Raw genomic sequence first — 19276 nt, forward strand, 5'->3', positions numbered from 1 at the left:
CGGAATGGGATGCGGAAGCTGGTGAGGTCTATTTTGAGATACAGTGAGCCTGAAGTAGAGCTCATGATTCTGGTGATCATGTTGCAAAGTCCTTCCAGATGGTTAAGAGATGAAATATAGCTTCAGTTACTCAATGAAACATCCCTGTTACTGAGTGAAGTGCTTTTAGGTTTCAGCAGTAGTACCCTCTCCAGCAGGTTTGAAGAGGATGTTGTGGTGAAGTTGTCCTTCAAAAAAAGCTTACCAGTTTGGTTCATTCTTCTTTCTGGAGGACTTGTCTCCATATAGGTGGTTCCCATGCAATAGATCAGTAAAGCGTGTGCTGCCATTAATGTGATCCTTCTGTGCTTGTTAGTAACCCAACTATGTTTCTAGTAACCAGAACTTGTCCCATCATCCCTATCTTGACGTGGCTTTCAACTGAACGGATGATCCTATTGCTGGTTTTTCTTTATTCCAAAGATATTTTTATCACGTTCCCAAGCCTAACTGAACACAGTTGAGGTGTGACTATAGACAGCAAAAACGGAGAGTCCCTCTGACTTTCTGAATGATGTTTGATGTCTTGGGGTAGCATAGAGGCCTGTTGGAAAGACAACTATATAACAACCTGTGGCATTCCTGGATCTATTATTCCTTTGCTTAAAGAGATTCTTCTGCATATTCAAAGTGTGTCCATGTTTCCTGTAACTGACCATAAAATCGTAGTATTTCAGTGTTTAGCTTTCTCCCTGGATCATTATTCACCTTCACTTGGTTCTGTAAGCACTTGTGAAGGTTCCACTGGATGAAGCAGGATGATAAATAAAATACAAGATACTGTACAACCCAAAGGTGAATGATGAGACTAAATTTACTGGAGTAACTTTGCCAACACCATAAATGATGAGCTGGAATTAAGAGTGATTCTAAGATTATCCATTATAAATAGAGAAGCAGCAACTTCTTTCAGTCTGTTCCTGGGCAGTTTTTAAGCAATGCTTCATGTCTGAGAAGAGGATTGACGAGGATGCATGAGAGGAGGATTAGGAAGAGTGATTCTTTTTGCTCCTGAGATACATTCATCTTGTATGCTAAAATAACTTCTTTAAAGTTGGCAGTTCAACTGTAGCTGGGAAAGTGCTGCCAGAAAATGATTTCTGATTACTATATGCTTCATTATTTCTCCTTCAGACATATGCTTCTACCCATGTTCCTTTTACATGCAGAGTTAAAAAAAACCACCAAGCAATTATGGGGTGTTTGCTTTACTGGCTTTAGCTATGAAAATCATAATTTCTGCATATGAATTCTGGGTTGCAGAAGAGCGCATGTGTAGCCGTACTCAACCAACCAGCTATACCAACAATGAAGTTCAATATCTGCCTTGTCCCAGCCTACCTGCACAAGTAGGTTTACAGATGTGGGCTGATTAATTCCTACATCAAACAGCAGTCAATTTGCCTAGTAAAAAATAAAAGGTAACAGGCAAAAAAACTAGAGGGGGAAAAAATCTATCCTGTGAATGAATCTAAATGGAAAAGAAGGTGGTGGAAATTACATATCTCCTCAGGTTTATGAGTACTTGAGAGGGAGGTGAGATTTCTCAGTTTAAAATATTGTTTGAGAATTACTTGTTCAGATTTGTCTTTAAGTGATTATTTTGGTTGATGTCATGAATGCAATTTTCCGTGGCCTTAGCAGAAAGCTGGCTGAGCAGCTTACCCACTTCATTCTTCTCTGTTTTGCAGAGGAAATAACTGCAGCGTGTATACTGTCACCGAGCTATATTTATATCAGTTTGCTTTCTCATAATAGCATGCTCACTCGGTAGGGGCTACACTGTGTAACCGGATAACCTGTTTCTGGTGAAGTTCCCTCAGTTTAAATTGGGATCAAATCTGGCACAGGTTATTCTCTCAGGATAGGAACTAATTAGTAACAGTGGTAATAGTCTGGCTGAACTTTCTGTCATGGTGGGCTGTGGCCGGGATATGATCAGACTGACCAGTCGATGATGTCTGTAGTATATTGCTAACGTTGAGTATGTTACCTGGTGCATTTGGGCCGTATTGTAGCTGGAGGGCAAAAAGCAGTCCCTTACCTGACAGCCAAGTACTAGTAATTGTTCACCTGCTGCAATAAAAACCCTCTTGTGTCTCAAGGTAGAGAATTAGATAGAAATAACTCTCTGCACTGAGACTTTTTTCCTTGCTTCCAAGTTTTACAAGAATTAAGTGGAGTAACTTATGCAGAGAAATTATAATATAGGAAAACTCCTCTAGTTTAAAACAAAACAGAACCAACAAAAAAAAACAACCCCAAATACACCTCCCCAAACCTTCTTTCAGTATTAGTACTGGTACATATGTGCAGAAGAGTGCAGATGTGATACCATATGGAATTTAAAGAGAAAATTTGATTTTAATTGCTAGTGCAAGTAATAGCATCTGTGGAATACAATATATTTCTGGCCATGAAATCCATCAACTCTGGGTTGTTGTGGTTTCTCTGCCATGACTGGCACACAGGAGATGGTGGGTAGTGCTCCTCTGTTGTGCATCCCTTGAAGGCAGAGGTTGCTCAGGCTTGTGCTCTACCAAGAAGGTGGGGATTCGTGGAGTTTCATAATTAGAAAGACAGGATGAGATATTACAGGAAGATATCTCTGTGGCATGGGCTGCTAACATGTAGCTTCATGTTTCTTGAACTAATTGCAGATTTTTTTGATGCCTACAATGTGTTGCTACCAAACTCAGAATCTGTTGCTGTAGTAACCAGCCCTAGGAAAAAAGGCTGTGTTGTGGTAACCGAGGGCAAATCAAATCAAAGAGGGGCATGCATGGAAGTACGCACCAAAGGATGTTCAAAGGAAAACACATAAGTGCTCTAATGGAGTTAGATAGCAGGACCATGCCTGCTCATGCTAATGATGGGAAATAGGTTCTTCTCCCATTTTGGCATCCAAGTTTCTGCTCAACAGAAAGGTCGTAATGTTGGCAATAACAGCCAACAGATTAAAGCAATTTTCTTAGGTATTTGAAGTTGGGAAAACTTCTGTTTTGGTGCTGGTTTGTTTGCTTCTCTGTTTTGGTCAGCACATGTATTTAAGATCTGAACTCCCATCTAGAGGTTTCCAAACAAGCAGGTTAATTTTATCTATGTATTTATTGGCATTTGGCATTAGTAACTCCTTTGAGTAGATGAATTCCTCTTTCTTGCAGACCATGCAGGGCTCTATTGCTATAGCTTCACTAATGCCAAAGGATTCCCTCAATTTGTGCCATCCTTTAAAGGAGGAAAAGCACGTTGAAGACTACTTACTACACAGTCCCTTTCTCTACCTGCTAATGACTCACTTGACATTTCCCTCTTTAGTTCATTTTTGCTAGGTCTTGCTGAGTTCTGCTGAAATCAATGAAGACTTTGTCATTAGGAGGAGAATCAGAGGCATCGCGACGTTGATGGGGGGGGGGAGGAACCTGATCTGGCAGTGCTGGTATGGATTTGCTGCCTCTCAAATGAACAAGAGCAAGTGTTTTCTGGAGTACCCACATTGCTCTCACCAGTGGTTTCCGTGTTCAGTTAGAGCAAGTGCAGTGATGTTATTAGCAGTCTCCATACGTGCCTTCGGGGCTTCCTGCAGCATTTAACATTAACTGCTAAAAGTTTTTGCATCTTGTTTAGGCATGGTTGCCTATAGAGCAGAATGAATAGCTTCTGGGAGCCAGAACTTGATCTGGGACAATTAAGGGCTGCATTATGTAGGGGAAGTTGCTATTATTCTGTCTCCTGTTGATGGAGGTAATTGATATTGATGGTGGAGGGAGCCCTGCCAGATTGTGTGGCTCATTCAGAAGAACGCTGTGTTGATCCTTAACACATCAGAGACTCTCTCTTCAGTTTGCTGAAGTTGTCTCAGTGTTATGGGCACATGCACCGTGTGTTCATGACCCACCACTTCAGACTCCTCATGGCTTGCAGAAGCTGCTGTAATGTGAAGGATGACTTTAAAGAAATCCCAGAAGGAGCAAGTCGAGTCAAGGAGTAAGTGATGAGCGCTCCTGAGTTATTGGTGGTGCAAAGGTGTTCCTGAGCATAGTGTGCTCAGGGGCATAGAGCTGTTCTTAGCCTGCTTCATGGCAGGATGGAGGAACAGTGAAATACAAAACTCAGCACTGCTGGATGTGCCTGTTTAGCTGCTTCTATCTCATCTCCTGGGCTTCTGCCTGGCCTTTTCTGTGTGTATTTTGTTTTATGATATGGCTATTCCAGCTGTTAGCGTAAGAGAACTCAACAGGGTGATGAGTTCTTTTGCCATCTGCCCAGATGGGACTAACTCAGTAATGGGGGAGGGACCCTGTATTGTCACTCCTGACTTTGACCTGTGCATCAGTGTGGGGTTGTATTGCATGGAATGTGTGGAAACACTTTCTGTTTGGCTACGGTAGTTGGAGAAATGCTCACTGTCACTTGTGGTGCTCTCTTGCTGGCTTCAAGCACCAGCTCAAGATTTGCTGCAGAGGAAGACAAACATGCCCTAGTTGGAATCTTGCTGTCTCTAGGGATAAATTTGTCCATTTGAAAAATCACTTATGGTAGCTTACGTCAGTCAAAATGACAGCAGCCATTGTGCTTTGGAGAAGCAGTAACATTTTCTTGACTGACATGAATTAAATCTGAGCGTTGGTATCTATGGCAGTGACTTAATAGCAAGTTATCAGCATAAGATGCTGAAGTCATCAGAGTTTGAGTCAATGTTTTGTATGTGGTAATACAAAGAAGTAGTACTTGGATTTCTATTAGGAAGCTCATGTTGGTAAGCTAAGCAGTTGCTGTGAGTTTTGAAACCATTCATCTACTTTGTATCTGATACTGATGAACCCTGGTATACGTAATAAATACTAAAATTACATCCTTTAAAGGGAAATGGGTTTTCTGATTTTCTAAACAAAAGCAAAAAGTGTGTTTAATGCCATTAAAGAACAAGCCACAGAAATCAGAGAGTTGAAAACCCTATCATCGAACCAATATTCTTAAATGTAACTTACTGTACTTTTTATATTTGAAGCTTTCAGAATCCTGTTTCCTGGGACACACACCGCACAATTCCAAGAAATGTGAATAGTTTGGAGCTCATAATGCAAATCTGCAGATGTGTGGCTTTCAGGCTGGAAATATATTCTCTTCTTTACATAGGTTGGTATCTACAATATGATAGGTTCCGTGTAAAGTTAGTGAGGAGGTTGGGTATCCACAGAAATGGGTTGAGGTGAGCATTGTTTCTGCCCTTCCCAATTCTATGAGATATTTTTCTTCATTCTGGGATTTTCTTTTTTAATATCCACCCTATCAAGAAATTCACTTCCGTTTCCAGTAGCTGCTTGCTGGTTATGTCTCTAATTGCTGAAAAGCCTGAATGCATTTTGCTCCTTCTTGCCCTTTCCAAATTGCTCCAATTGCTTGAAGTGTATGTTTGAACCTACATTGCTTAATGATAACAAGTGGAATAAATACATGTTTATAGTATACAGGTCATATCACTGCCCTCTTGAGGCCCTCATGATGTGTATTGATTAGGAGGTCTTTAAGGACCCACTTGAGAGGTCTGTAGCTCTGCTGCTTATCCATTTCACTCCTTGCGGCCTTTCCCACTTGTGTGCTCATTTGTGGTCTGCAAACAACATAGGTACTTCATTCACATTAGCTCTTCTTGCTGGAACATGCTTCTCTGAGCTCACCCACCTAAGGCTCTGCCAACCTTGTGCTTTCCTTAACCCTTTTCCTTTTCAAGCCTGCTTCTACTAGGTCCTTTCTAGTGGACTTCAGCTGACTTCCTATCTGTTGTATTTCCTCTGTGTGCCTGCTCAGTACCCCTGAGCTGCTTGGGGAGTTTGTCCACCTCTGTGTGGGCACAGGCACTTGTGAGGCGTGAGCACTTGTTCCAGAGAATTGCTTTTCTCCTTGCTGGTGTTTGCAGTTTTATAGGTACACAACAATTTTAGCGTAAAGACTTGACGGAATTTTGTGATCATTTTGTTCGGTAGATGCATCCTCCTATGGGCGATTTAGAGAGCCGAGCCTTTCTGCCACAGTCTCCAAGGGATTAAGAAAGACACAGTATTAACGCTGAACTAAAAGGAGTGCTGTTGCCAGCGTGAGTGCTGTGATGCCTGTTCATTACTGAAAGGTGTCTTTGCATCACATTCACGGGGTTGTCTTCCCTGTGGACTAGCTGTGATCAGATTAAATCCCGTGGCTTCATGTGGATATACTGGTAATAACTATGTTGGCCTAAGCCACTGATCCATTGGTAACCTGCAGCCCTTTATAATTATTCCCCTTTGGGAATAGATCTGTGTTCTCATTTTCTGTGTGTCACTGGGGTTGGCTTGGTTACACATGTCCCCTTCTACGGTGGTAGTGGTAATACCCTGCAAAATTAAATGGAAACCTAAACAAGTGTCTAGGGTGTATTAGAGCAGTAACAATCAGTTAATGGGAATATCCTTCCCCACTGCAGGCAGGAAGGCTGAGTCGTGAAAGGCAGCAGCTGAATGGATATATTTGTTCAGTTAAATGTATATATGCACAAAGTTGTAACTGCTATGGGCTCCACTATTTTACAGCAATTGCTCCAGTTACCTTAACCTTCTGCTAAAAGCTTTTTTTGTTATGAGCTGAGTAAATAAAGCTTGGGTCCAACACAAATGGCTTTGTGTGAGAGCATATTGAGGGTGGGAGCTGTTTCCATGTTACTCTGTGTTCTCTGTGTACTCTGCAGCTGATTTTTTTGGCTTAATTGGGATTTGTTGACTCGGTTGTCTTGTAAAAATCACTGCTTTTTGCGAGCATTTTGGTTTCTTTCTGTAGTGTATTTAAAACAGTTGTCAGCTGGGAGAGCCTAGTGAGGTACATTGTTCCTGGGGCACTCTCTTCAAAGCAGAGCCCTGCTCGTTTAAATGGCAACTATGCAGAAAACAGGACACATTAGTCCTAAGGTTCATAAAATGGATTAATTAGACTGGGAGGTGTTGATTTGCCCATGTCAAGAGCTGAAGGTTTTATTGTACCTCCTAGATGGTGCAAGTCGGAGCGAGCTGGTGTGTGCTATCAGGTTTTGCCCTTCTGGGGATTTAACTGAGACTTCCCAACTCATTGCACATAAGGAACCTCCAGATGTTTTGGTCCAGTTTATAGGCTGGCATTGAGGACACTCGGAGGTGTGTTTGGCACATGCCTTCCCATGGAGGAACAAGGCAAAGGATATGCCCTTTCGCCAGCACAAATCATGGCACTGGCCTCAAAGCAGTGGTAGAAGTGTTGCCCGATACTGATGCTTGTGTTGTCCTCTTCTCCTTTGGTATGGAGGACAATTCAGGACTTGTCAGAAATGATTATCCCACTCCTCCTCAACCAAGGGAGCAAGAGACAGCTTTCATGAATTTTGCTGTTCCTACTGTAACTTTGCAACAAAGGGCATTGACCTGAAATAGTGCTGAAAGATAATCACTGCCTTAAAGCTGCAAATGGTTACTGCTTTACTGTGTATCCTGACACGCACATCCTGTCAATAGGATTCAGACCCCTGTTGCTGCAGCTCTTGGTGATGTCTGCCACGTTGTGAGCTGCAGGGAAGGCTGCCACACACCTCCCCATCTGTGTATATGAGTGTATAGGAGAGCACAAAACTCTCTCACAAAAGCTCACTCTTTTACAACTGCCTTTTCTGTTTCTGGTGAGGTGCTCAACCAACTCTTTTTGCCCTTTGGAGAGGTTGTTTGCTGCAGCTTTGAGCTGGGTGCTAGGCCTACCAATGCTCGCACCCTTTGGGTACCAGATAGGCGCTATCTGAGTAACCCCCTAAAAGTGTTTGTCTTTGCCAAGTCCCAGGCAGTGCCATGGCACAAACATATGGTTCTGTTGACACACTGGGCCAGGCAGTGCTCAGCTGCCAAAGTTGACGTTGTGTTTTTATCATGATGGCTTTGCCATGCGTTGGTGGCTCTGTGCAGGTCACCCCTCAGCATAGCATCCATAAGAGCAGCGCTTCTTTGTGGGTGTGGGGAACTGGGCAGGAAGAGCTTTATCCAAAGGCTGTGAGGGACATCAAGGAAGGATGGCAGAGCAAGCTCTGGATGAGGCATTCCTCCAGGCTATGTGTGTAACTGTCATGAGATGTCCAATAGGTGCCCGACCAATGTGACAGATTCAGTGTATTGACCTGAGTCATTAAAGATTAATGATGTTAACACCAGGGGAACAGCTTCGACATGAATAAAGGTGTGAGATGGTCCAGGAGTACCTGTTTGAGGCCTGAGGCAGAGCTGCTGTGGAGACATCAGTGCAGTCTCCATACCTACAAGTGTCTGATTACACCCATGGACCAGCCTGGAGGAAAAAGTGTGGCTGCACATGATGGGTACCTTGCAAAACAAACCTGAAGTTGCTTCTTGGTCACCTTATAAGCCATTAGAAGGCTTATTAGAAGTGGTGTGAGAGCCCTTCCTTGTGTGGAGTGTGGGCTCAGGGGCAAGGCAGTGTATGCAGGGGCTCAGCGACAACTTGAAACTTCTCATCTGACAGACATGTCACAAGGGGCCTGGTGCTGGCATTTAACCTATTGATGATCTACCTACTGATTTTGGAGCCCTGTTTGCTCTGCTGGCAGGGCTTCTGCTGTGCTCATGGCGAGGTGTTTCCCCATTAACCTGTCACTTTACTACTGTCAGTCGGCTGCATCTTCCAAACTAGCTCTGCTGCCACAAGGAGTACAGGACCTTACGTGAGCTTTAGAATGAAACTGGCCATGAGCTGCATGTCAGAAGCTCTGCCTGAAAAAGGCACAGGGCAAAAATGATGTTCCTGTTTCATGTGTAGGGTTTGGTTCGTCCTGGGGGTGAACTTGAGGCTTTTTGACCTGTTTCTTTCATGTGGGCAGTATGGAGGCCATGTGCAGGGCTGTGGTCTCTGAGAAGGGATGAGCTTTTTGCACTGAGGGTGGGTCCCATCCAGCCGCAGGCAGTGCGGTTCTGGCAGCCACACACATCCAAAGAATGGCTGGGGAGCATTGCATGACTCCAGAGCATTGCAGAACATGCAGGCTGGTATGGAGAAAGGAAGGTTGGAAATGCCCACACTGCTAGCTTAAGGCTGCAGGAAGCCTGTGCTTGGTTGGTCCGGAGTCACTCAGCCAGGAGCTTTCCCCATGGCTTTGGACAAATCCTTCTGACTTTGCCTTCTCTAAGTTGGGGGCTTGGTCCCTAAATTGCTCCTTCAAACTTTCCTGTTTTGAAAGCACTTGGGAGAGTCTTTTTTTCAGCTTTCTTTTTGCCAAGGTACAGCAGTTTCATTAACTGTGCTGCTAATGAGGTATTTGGTTCCTCCTTAGGAGGAGGCTTGCTCTAAGCCCTCTTTTGATTGCAATAATAGGGATTTTGTCTGGAGGAGGCTATCCAAATTTGGTCCTTTATTAACCAATTAAAATGTGAGGATTTAAATAGTTTCTTGGATGGATGTGAACAACGTGTCACGTTGTTCTTTTGACTTAATACCTCAGAGCACTTCATTGCAGCTAAACAAGACTTCATTACAAGGTGAAGGATCTGGCTAAAGGCAGCAGATCAAAGCCGTAGTGTGGAAATTCAGGAGTTCAAACAGGTAGCAGAGCAAGATGCACTGTGCACCAATTCTTTGTTTGTTGTCTCCCAGCCCTTGCCTCGTGTTTTCCCTGTGGTTTTCTGTACCTCCTATCCTCAGTGTTGGCCAAACCATTCCTGCTGTGTTTGTACGAGACTGTGATTCTGCTTATTAAAGTTGGAAAGAAATAATACTAAAGGGAAAAAAATAGACAACTGGGACAGCTTTGTTGTGTTAGTCATTGCTGCTGAGACCAATTACCCTTGTGATGAAAGACCACCTGTATGTTGTTAGCCATCAGCTAACAACATAAGGATGTCCTAATTCAATCAGACTGATCATCAAAAGAATAATACTTGTTAGAGAAAGCTTTTCCCCTGCAGAGTCATAAACTGTGCACTGGGGGGACTGAAAGAGGTAGTGGCATACAAGGCCATGCTGCTAAGGTGTCTTGAGCATTGATTAGTGCTTGGCTGTCCTCAGCTCTGTGTTGTCCTTTAGTTTTCTGTTCATTTTGGACACTTGCTGGTTTTGCTGTCTAGGAGGGGGGTGTGTGTGTATGTGTGTGTGTGTGTGTGTTCAATATTCTATTTTACATAAAGCTCACATTTTGCTTTATGTCAATGTGTATCATTATTTATGTCCCCTGTACAAGCATGTCCCCTGTACAAGCATGCTGTTCAGGTACCGGTGGTAAACAAGCACTCTGTGTTATAGCCTGTGCAAGCAGCAACATCACAGGAAATTAACTATTTGCAGTGGTTCTGTGTAAGCTATGAGGAGTTTCCCACAGGTACCAGAGGGTGAGAGGTTTGTAGGGAGAGATAACACCTTCTCTTTGATCAGTTGAGACAGCTGGAAAACACATACGTTCATGCCTGGTGGATCTTGTTCCGGCTCATGGCTACTCATACTTAAGGATTTACTTTTTATTTCCCAGCTGTCCTCTGATCTGGTAAAATACACTTCTTGTCGCTCCAAACCTTGTTTCCCTTCCTGTGTTGGTGAGAATTACATATCAAAGGGAAACCCTATCTCTCCTGTAGTTGCATACCACACCTCATTAGGTGCTTAGCATCCTGTAGGTACTTGATTTATAAGTAGTAGCAAAACTCAAGTTAAGCATGGGTTAAACAAATACACTTACTCCAGCAATGTCTCCAGGGTTATAAAACAATTCAGCAGAAGGGTGAGAGTAGGCCCCAGGAATTCTGTCTCCAGCTCTGCAATTTCTCTGAGACCTAAACCATTCCATTGCATTCCTGCAAAGCAATGTATCTTCCTTTTCAGTGCCAGAGGGGTTAATGGCCCTGGCTTCTTGTCTGTTAGCACTAGCCTGCTCCACCTCTGCCAACTATGTTTGTCTCCACAAGTTGGATGATTAAACTGAGACCAGCACTCTTTGTGCAGTGGACAGTGAAGTGCAAGAAGCAGGTTGAGGACAGTCAGACTCCACGCTGCTCCATAATCATCTTCCTGAAGCCACCAGCACAGGGGACACGTGCCCTGGGATTGTCCAGTTACTTTTGAAGTTTGCCTATACTTATGGCCAGAAATGTCAGTGAATTCTGAAGTTCTGTGTGGCTTTTCTCATCTCCTAGTTAGGTTGTGCATTTTTCTTCCTAAGCCTGTTACTTTCTTGCCTGGATGCTTAGGATTTTGGCTTTAAGGTGATGAAGGTGGTGAAGCAGACATAAAACTCATCTGGAATGAAGATAACTTATGAATATCTTATATTATTCATAAGATTGTAGAATCATAGAATCATAGAATAGTTAGGGTTGGAAAGGACTTTAAGATCATCAGGTTCCAACCCCCCTGCCATGGGCAGGGACACCTCACACTAAACCATATCACCCAAGGCCTCGTCCAACCTGGTCTTGAACACTGCCAGGGATGGAGCATTCACAACCTCCCTGGGCAACCCATTCCAGTGCCTCACCACCCTCACAGGAAAGAATTTCCTCCTTACATCCAATATAAACTTCCCCTGTTTAAGTTTGAACCCGTTACCCCTTGTCCTGTCACTACAGTCCCTAATGAAGAGTCCCTCCCCAGCATCCCTATAGGCCCCCTTCAGATACTGGAAGGCTGCTATGAGGTCTCCACGCAGCCTTCTCTTCTCCAGGCTGAACAGCCCCAACTTTCTCAGCCTGTCTTCATATGGGAGGTGCTCCAGTCCCCTGATCATCCTTGTGGCCCTTCTCTGGACTTGTTCCAACAGTTCCTGTCCTTTTTGTGTAAGACACCTTAAGAATAATAAGATATTTTATAAGATATCTTAAGAAGTGGCATCTGCCTGTCAAAAATCTTGCTGCTGCCAGAGGCAACATTTGTGCCATGACCCTGGTCTTGCCAAATCCCACCACTGGTAGGAATGCTCTGGTCATTCCTTGGACTGATGAGAAGGTGCCCTGGGATGGGGGGCATAAGGCAGTGGTTGGAGCAGCTGGCAAAGATTATGGCAGGCCCTTCCATTAGGTGAAAAATGTGGTCTTAAATGGGTTTTGGTGATACGTGAAAGACCTGTTGAAGTGAAAATTTCAGCTGAGCAGCAGAAGTGGGAATGAAGCTGTGCTGCTCTCCAGCGTTACTGTATAAAATGCTCCCATGTGTCGCTCCTTGAGTTCCTCTCACATTCTGCACCCCCCCAAAGCCGTAGTAAAGTGGTGACTAGAGCAGATCGAGCTAAAGCTTTCTGAGTAAATTAGTGTCTCTGTCCTGTGGCATTCCGAGTCTGAGTAAACAGATGAGACTGACTCCATGCCTTAAAATCAGCAAGTTTGGGCTTTATTAGCCCTAGAGGGGCAGTAAATTCTAGAGCAGAGCCAGAGGAGTGGAGGGAGGAAGCGGCAAGGAGGTGTAGCACTGGATAAGGATATGCTTGAGAAAGTCCTTGCTGCTTACTGCAGCCCAGGAAAGCAATTTGAAATTGAATCTACAGTGCACGAGGGAGCTGTTGGAGGTGACTTAAGAAGGGGTAAGGATCTGGGAAATCTGCATGAGCGAAGGCTGCATTCAGCAAAGGCAAGAATAAGGGAAGGCTGAGGTACAGAGGTGAGCAGCAGTATGTTAAGACTGGGGGGGGCAAGTATGGAAGCAACTAGAGTTAAGACGGGAGCTAAGCAGGTATAGGAGAAACATGGTAAGGGCCATCTCCATGAAGTCTACAGAAGTTCAGATGCTTTAATTGATAGCCATGGGAATTAGGTGACTGGATGGAATCTGGGGTTAAATATTGCCTTTCTGGATCACAATTGTTGGGCAATTCTGCTTGTCTTCTCCTGGGCTGTGGGACGCACGTGGTCTCCATGTTCTTGGAAAGCAAGCTTGTGTTGTGGATAAACAGTGTGTTTTGATGGCGGGTGTGGGTGGTGTCAGGAGGGGAAGTGAGTGTGCCAGGAGCCTTGTTCCCAAAGAGATCCTAGTGTTTACTGAAGATGATAATTACTGCCTCCAGCCCATCATTATCTGTCTTCTGCCCATAGCACAGTGATCAAAGGTGCTGATAACACTTGCATAGAGTAAAATGCTGGTAAGAAATAAAGATGCTCTGGAATTTCAAGAGTACTATTACTTGGTTTAGGTTTTGGCTGGCATTTTTTGGAGGGATTTTTTGAGATTGGAGGTGGCAAAGGAAGGAAATGCTTTTGGTTTTGTTTTTCAGTGCCCCACATGGCTGTTTCATTAACTGGAAAGCCTCCAACTGTGAATTGGATGATGTTATACAGCTACAGAGCAAAACCAATTCCCAGCCGTGTGGCCGGGAGTCCTTGCACCTCTAAGCATGAGCCATATCCCCTATCTAGGGTTAGGGAGAAAAAGAAAAGCTGCATTTGCCCCGTTTTGCTGACCCAAGGCAAGCACTGCTGCTTTCCATGCTGGGGATGTTGAGCTTTTCAAACAAAATGCAAGCCTTGAGCAAATTAGCTGTCAGCAGCTCGTCAAAATGTACCTCTGAGTTGAGGTTTGGGGAATGACAGGTACAGCAAACCCACAAGTTTGGGGTTTTTAACAGTTTGCAGTGTGCTTATCCACCACAACATTGGTAGTAGGATGGCTGTACCTCTGCATCTTCACTGCTTATATGAGTGAGGTTTTCTACCACAATATGAAAGAACGCATTGCAAAATCAGACTTCTGCAGCAGTGATTTGCGCTGTGTGTTATCCAGGTACTTCCCAAGCATTGAATCTTTGATTCCTGCCAAGAAGCATTTCTTCACATTTTCTACTGGGTTTCTCCCCCATCTCCGTTTAGATTTAAGGTCTTGCTTCAGCATAAGCTTTGAGTGCAGAAATGGGATTTGATGTTTAGGAGTGGACCTTTCTTATTTCTCATCCCGGAAGCTGCACATCTAGTCCTGCTCCTCGCATCTCTCAATGCTGGATCCAGCTGCTGCACAGTGGTGTCCACACTAGTGCTGTCACAAGTTAAAGTTCAGCAGATGATTCATTGTTTTTCCTGCCAGCTTCTCTCTGGAGCTGTGCTAGGTAGCATAGAACTGCTGTCTGCTTGCCGAGGGTGATTTTGAGGACTGAATGGGCTGGTGAAAGTTGCTCAGTGGGCAGGCAGAGCTCCCTTTTGCACCTTCTGGTCTTTGTAACCTTTGGCCCCCTGTGGGAATGAGTGGAAAAGGAGCAAAAGGTCCAGTTTTGACCGTTGTGGTTTATTTCCTCCAACCCAGGTTAAAGGCTTCCTGGTTGCAACCTGCCTATGTAGCACAGAGTGGCTTCAATTGCCTGAAGGGTCTTCTGCTTTGCTGGTCCTTTGCTTGACCTTTGCTGGTCAGAAACATGTGATTTGGTAGAGACCATGGGTAATGACTGTTGATGCCCTAGCATGCAAATCAGTATCCTTTTTCAGCCAGTTGTGTTCATAACTGTTGTGTTATGGTTGATGAAAAGGGAGATTCGAAGGTAACAGTTAACCTGTCATCATTCAATAGCCCCTGTGTGCAGCAGCAGGCTGTGCCACCTCCCTGCTGGAGAAGGAGTTCAAATCTAACCTCAAGTGTCAACATGAAGGCAGACACAGTGTGGTTGTGTCTGCCTTCCCTCTTGAAAGAGACTTTGTCCTCTATCAGATGCATAGGAAACAGCTTAGTGTTTTGGTTTAGCACCAAGTTTGTGCTTCTTGTGTCTACTTCTGCTCTTCCTTAATGAGGCTTTTGAGGTTTGATTACAGTTACTACCTAACTTCAAGTCCCTTGTGTCCTTGGCTTCACAGTAGTTGATGGGGAAACCGGCTGCTCTGCAGTAGCTGAGCTGAGGGATTTAGGGCTTATCTTTGGAGATGCTGCTCTCCAGGAACAGCTCCTGCATCTAAGGATGCTGTCTTCTACTCAAGTCTCTGGCTTTGATGGTGAAGGTGGGTGGTTAGTGTATCCCCTTTACACACACACTTCAAACACAGATTGTGCAGGATTACCGCTGGATAAAAGCCAAATCCCAGGCAGTAGAGACTGTTTAATCACACTCCTCTGTCTCTACTGGATTAACGTAATTAATGTAAGCCCTTTTGGATGGACGACCTGTTATTTGTCTGGCTCAGCTCTTCATTTGTGCAGCGCTGCGCATACACCCAGGATGCTCTGAAAATGATGATGAAGGTCTCCTCTCACTTGCATACAACTGGTGGCCAAGTAAATCTCCATTTACAGACAACTAGTTTACTGCTCCCTTCACGGAGAGTTGTAGACTATTTAAAAAGAAAGAAGTGTAATAATTAAAAAAGTTAAGAATGCCCAAGGTTAAACCAGAATTATCGTTTCCTAGGTTACTTCAAGGGAAATGAAAATGGGAATTTTTTATTTTCAATGTCATCTCTCTCTTGAAAAAAAAAAGTTATTAATAAACTGAAGGTTCATCAGTGCCTTATGGTCCTGTCCCATTTCAAGGGTGATGTAGAGCTTAATGTGCAGTGGAGCTATTAATGATAGTGTCCTTGCGCACCCAGCCTGAGCACATGGGGCAGGAGCTGTGCCTTTGTCTGCTGCCCTCTTGGCATCTGGAATTGTGGCAAGGAGAGAAAAGGTGTTTCCTGGACCTGTGACATCCCAAGGGCCCCAAATCCCATTGGCTGAGTTCCTCCCTTATGTTTCTCTGCATTTCTTATGCAGCTGGATGTGATGTAACCCTCAACAGGATACGATACACTGGCTCCCTTTTCTTTCCACTGTTTCAGGGTTTTCTAGCAGCAAATTGGAGAGAGTTTATTGGAGAAAGAAAGAAAAAAACAAACAAAATGCAACCCAAACAAACCAACAGTGAAAGAACCCTTGCAAAAAACAAATGTAACAAGTCAAACGCTTCACTTGAATATTAATTTCTGAAGAGCGGGATGCATTTCACAGGCCTTTTGTTTAGCAGAAGCATTGTCGGTATTCCATTTTTTAAATGAAAACCATCTTCCACTCTCATTTTTCTATGTTTTAACTGTAACCTTTTATACTCAACAAAATCACAGTCATCATAAATTCATGAGGAGCAAAATCAACTTTCATCAGTTCTGGTGGATTGTTTTCTAGATCTTGGCTGCACCCATCTGTGCAGAAGGCAGTGGCTTTCTGGAGCATTCTCTGAAAAACAAATGCTTGTGCCCAAGCTTGAAAATTAGCATGAACGTGACATTTAATATTTGGCTGGCAGCTAAAAAGCCTGTTATTTTTAGTGAGGTTAAAAGGAACCTCAGTTGGGCAGCTCTGGCTCCAAGGGTCACAGCTTGCCCACGTCTTTAAAGCAAAGCTGCTGCAGGCAATGGTCTCACTGGCCGTGGGAACTGGCAGCATTCCGACTGGGAGCTCTGCAGTGGGCATCATGTCCTGGGCTGCCCTTCTCCCGTCCTGCTTCCTCCATGTGTCCTTCAGAGAAGCAAGAAGCCCTTTCCAGGGAGTGCACAGGGTGAAAGGACTCACTGAAAACATGAGCTGATCATTTAACAGGCAATACATAGTTGTATGTTGTCTCTGATTTGTATTCAGGTCTAGCAGAATGCACTTATCACCCAGTCTGTGCTTGAAAGCCTTATTATGGCCAATATAAAGGCATTTTCCTATAATTTTTCTCCCTGAAGCCACATGGTGTTAGGGCTTTTGGATGCTATGCAAGTCCCAAATGCCCTGTGAGGGAGCACAGGGTGAGGGGTGAAGAAGAAAAGCCAGGAGCATCAGTATACCTGGACCAGAAACTCTGTGCGTATAGGATGGGGTGTCTGGTTTTCATCTGCAAGAAGGCCAGTATTTAAGGTTTCATGTGGAGCATCATTTGAAGCCGAATAAATATCTTGGCATGTCACGTTTTACACAGCAGAAAGGCTTCTGACTTTCCAGCCCTTGATATCTGTAACTCGCTTGAAAGAATTGCTGACGTCTGCCCAAATGCTAGTATCTTCTCAGCCGTATGAACCTTAATATCACAGCTTAAGCTTTACTCTTTGAGCTGTGCTGCACAGCTAAAAGCAAGCTGTTTTTTCAGCACTGAGGAAGATCCTGGCCTTTAACCTACTGGCTTTTTATTTATTTTCCTTCTGTGCTTGTAGTTGAATTGCAAAGTCAACTTAATTCCAGGGCTTCTAAATGGCATGTGATTTCTACACGCTGATGGCAAATCTCCTTTGGGCTGTTCATATCACTGACACTGGTGACCTAAACTAGGGTAGGTCAGGTCAGCAGAAAGCAGGGCACTGGTGTTCGCTTGCTACCCTTTTTTTTACCCATAGTAAACAGGCAGGTCACAGCACAGCTCTGTTCCCTACCCTTCCTCTTTATTTTTACACTGTTGGCTCAGTCTTCTTTCCTTTAAAACTCTCTGCTGCCAAACTCTCTCCTTTTCCACCCCAAGTGGGTTTGCATTCAGCCTCAGAGCCCTTCGGAAGCTTTATCATTTCCTTCCTGGACAGGTGCTCCTGTCTAAAGGTCTGGATCTGTTTCTACCTATTAGGGCCAAGCCTCAGGTAAAGTGCAGGTGCAGCCTCAGCCCAGGTGGTAACTTTGCCTGCTGCCCTGATGGGGCTGATACTGGGACCAGCTATGTGGTCTGGATCTGTCATAATGAGCATCAGTCCCTTCTTCAGAGGATTATTAAACTTTCTGCTTGAGGGCTCACACCAGCTTCTGAGTGCTGTGACCATTGCAGTGAGAACTGGGGGGGGGTCTGTGATGGTCAGCCTCTTTTTATTTTCACCCCTGCATATCTCCAGCAGAGTTGAAGCTGTTGGGACCCAAACATTGACACTGGGAATAGAATAGAAATGGTGACTGAGAGAAGATGGAGCTGCAATTTACTCTCATTTCCCCCATTTTTGCCTCCTTTAAGGGAATAGTTTGAATTTTGCAGGTTTTTTTCTAATGATTAAGTACCTTTTTACCTAGTAATTCACCTCATTAAGATCCTAAGTGCTTTTAAGACTTCTTGGAAGTCTTCTGAGAGCATGCTCACCTATTGTGAATGTCACTGATGGAAGGGCTTTGGCTGTGATTTCTCAGTGTTCGATATCCTGTGGTAGAGCAGGAGTTTGGGATTTGGTGCTAAGCAGTATGGACCAGCTCACCCATGCCCTGGAGGAGAGGGCACAAATGGTCTGTGGGGTTTGGTCCCTGTGCCTGAGGTGTAGTTTCCCCGGAGTCATGCAAGGAATCGCTGCTGCTGTTCCCTCCCATCCCACCCACTTTGTTCAGTGTCAAAAGTAAGACCTCAGAAAATGAAATTAATTTCATCTCGGTGCAGCTATTAATGTTACACACTGCGGGAAAGCTCTTTAAGGAGGCTGATGACCTTCATCCATGTGGAATAAGTGCTGAATAATGGAGAGCTTTCATGTTTCCACAGAAAGAAAGTGGCTTTCTAAATCAACTGGAGATGTTGCAGATGTGGATGAAAGAAAAAGCAAATTGCATTAGGAAACAGTGGCCAGAGTGTGTGTGGAAACAGAACAGCAGCTTCTACCTCTGGCAGGTGTTGCTGTTTGCAGAGACCTCAGATGAGTACATGAAACTGCCACGACCCATCTTGCCTGCTGTTTCTGATGGCTCCTGGAGACCTTTGTAAGCAAGTGTGGTCCCTTCCCAGTGTGTTCAGCCTTTCCTCCTCTCCAACCTGGAGACCTGCTTGGTTTCTGCATTGCTAACCTCTGCCCCAGGTTTCTCTCTCTCTTTCCTTGAACTGATTCACATTACATGCCTCTCTGATGGCCTCTGGCAATGTTTGATGTACTTCAGCCATTCATTTATGGAAAGAAAAGCATCTTGAGCAATTTATATGTAGCCCGGCTTGTCTCCCCACCTTTTCATGCTTCCTGGGAGCAAAGTTCAGTGGTCTCTTTCTTCACCCTTCCCACCCCACTTAACAGTCCAGAGCTCACCTTTAACAAAGCTATTCCAGAGTCCCACTCATGAAAAGGTCCCTTCCTCTCATCCCATCTGTTTTGCAGGGGTTTCTGTGAGCTCTGCCGCCCTGTTGATGAATGGGTGCTCAAAACCTGAGTTGCTCAGGAAGAGTTTGCCAGATTCATTTCCTGCCTGATGCATCATCAGCTAAAATAGCAGAAGGATCAGTATCATACAGGGAGGTGTGAGCCAGCAGGAACCTGTCACTTGAGATACTAGGTTGAACTGGTAGTTTTAGAGTGACTACACAGAGCAGCCAAAAGCCTGAGAAACT

At 44.4% G+C, this 19276-nt stretch overlaps 1 protein-coding gene across 3 annotated transcripts in view; it reads left to right on the top strand.

Annotated features, from left to right (window-relative positions):
• The window catches only part of SLCO3A1 (solute carrier organic anion transporter family member 3A1), a 191723-nt gene that overhangs the window by 72605 nt on the left and 99842 nt on the right, over window positions 1-19276 (top strand). The gene's annotated exons all lie outside the window — the stretch shown is intronic.

Source organism: Pezoporus occidentalis, unplaced genomic scaffold, assembly GCF_034315485.1.
Source record: "Pezoporus occidentalis ecotype Australia unplaced genomic scaffold, CSIRO_AGI_Poc_V1 ctg11, whole genome shotgun sequence".
Lineage (NCBI taxonomy): Eukaryota > Metazoa > Chordata > Aves > Psittaciformes > Psittacidae > Pezoporus > Pezoporus occidentalis.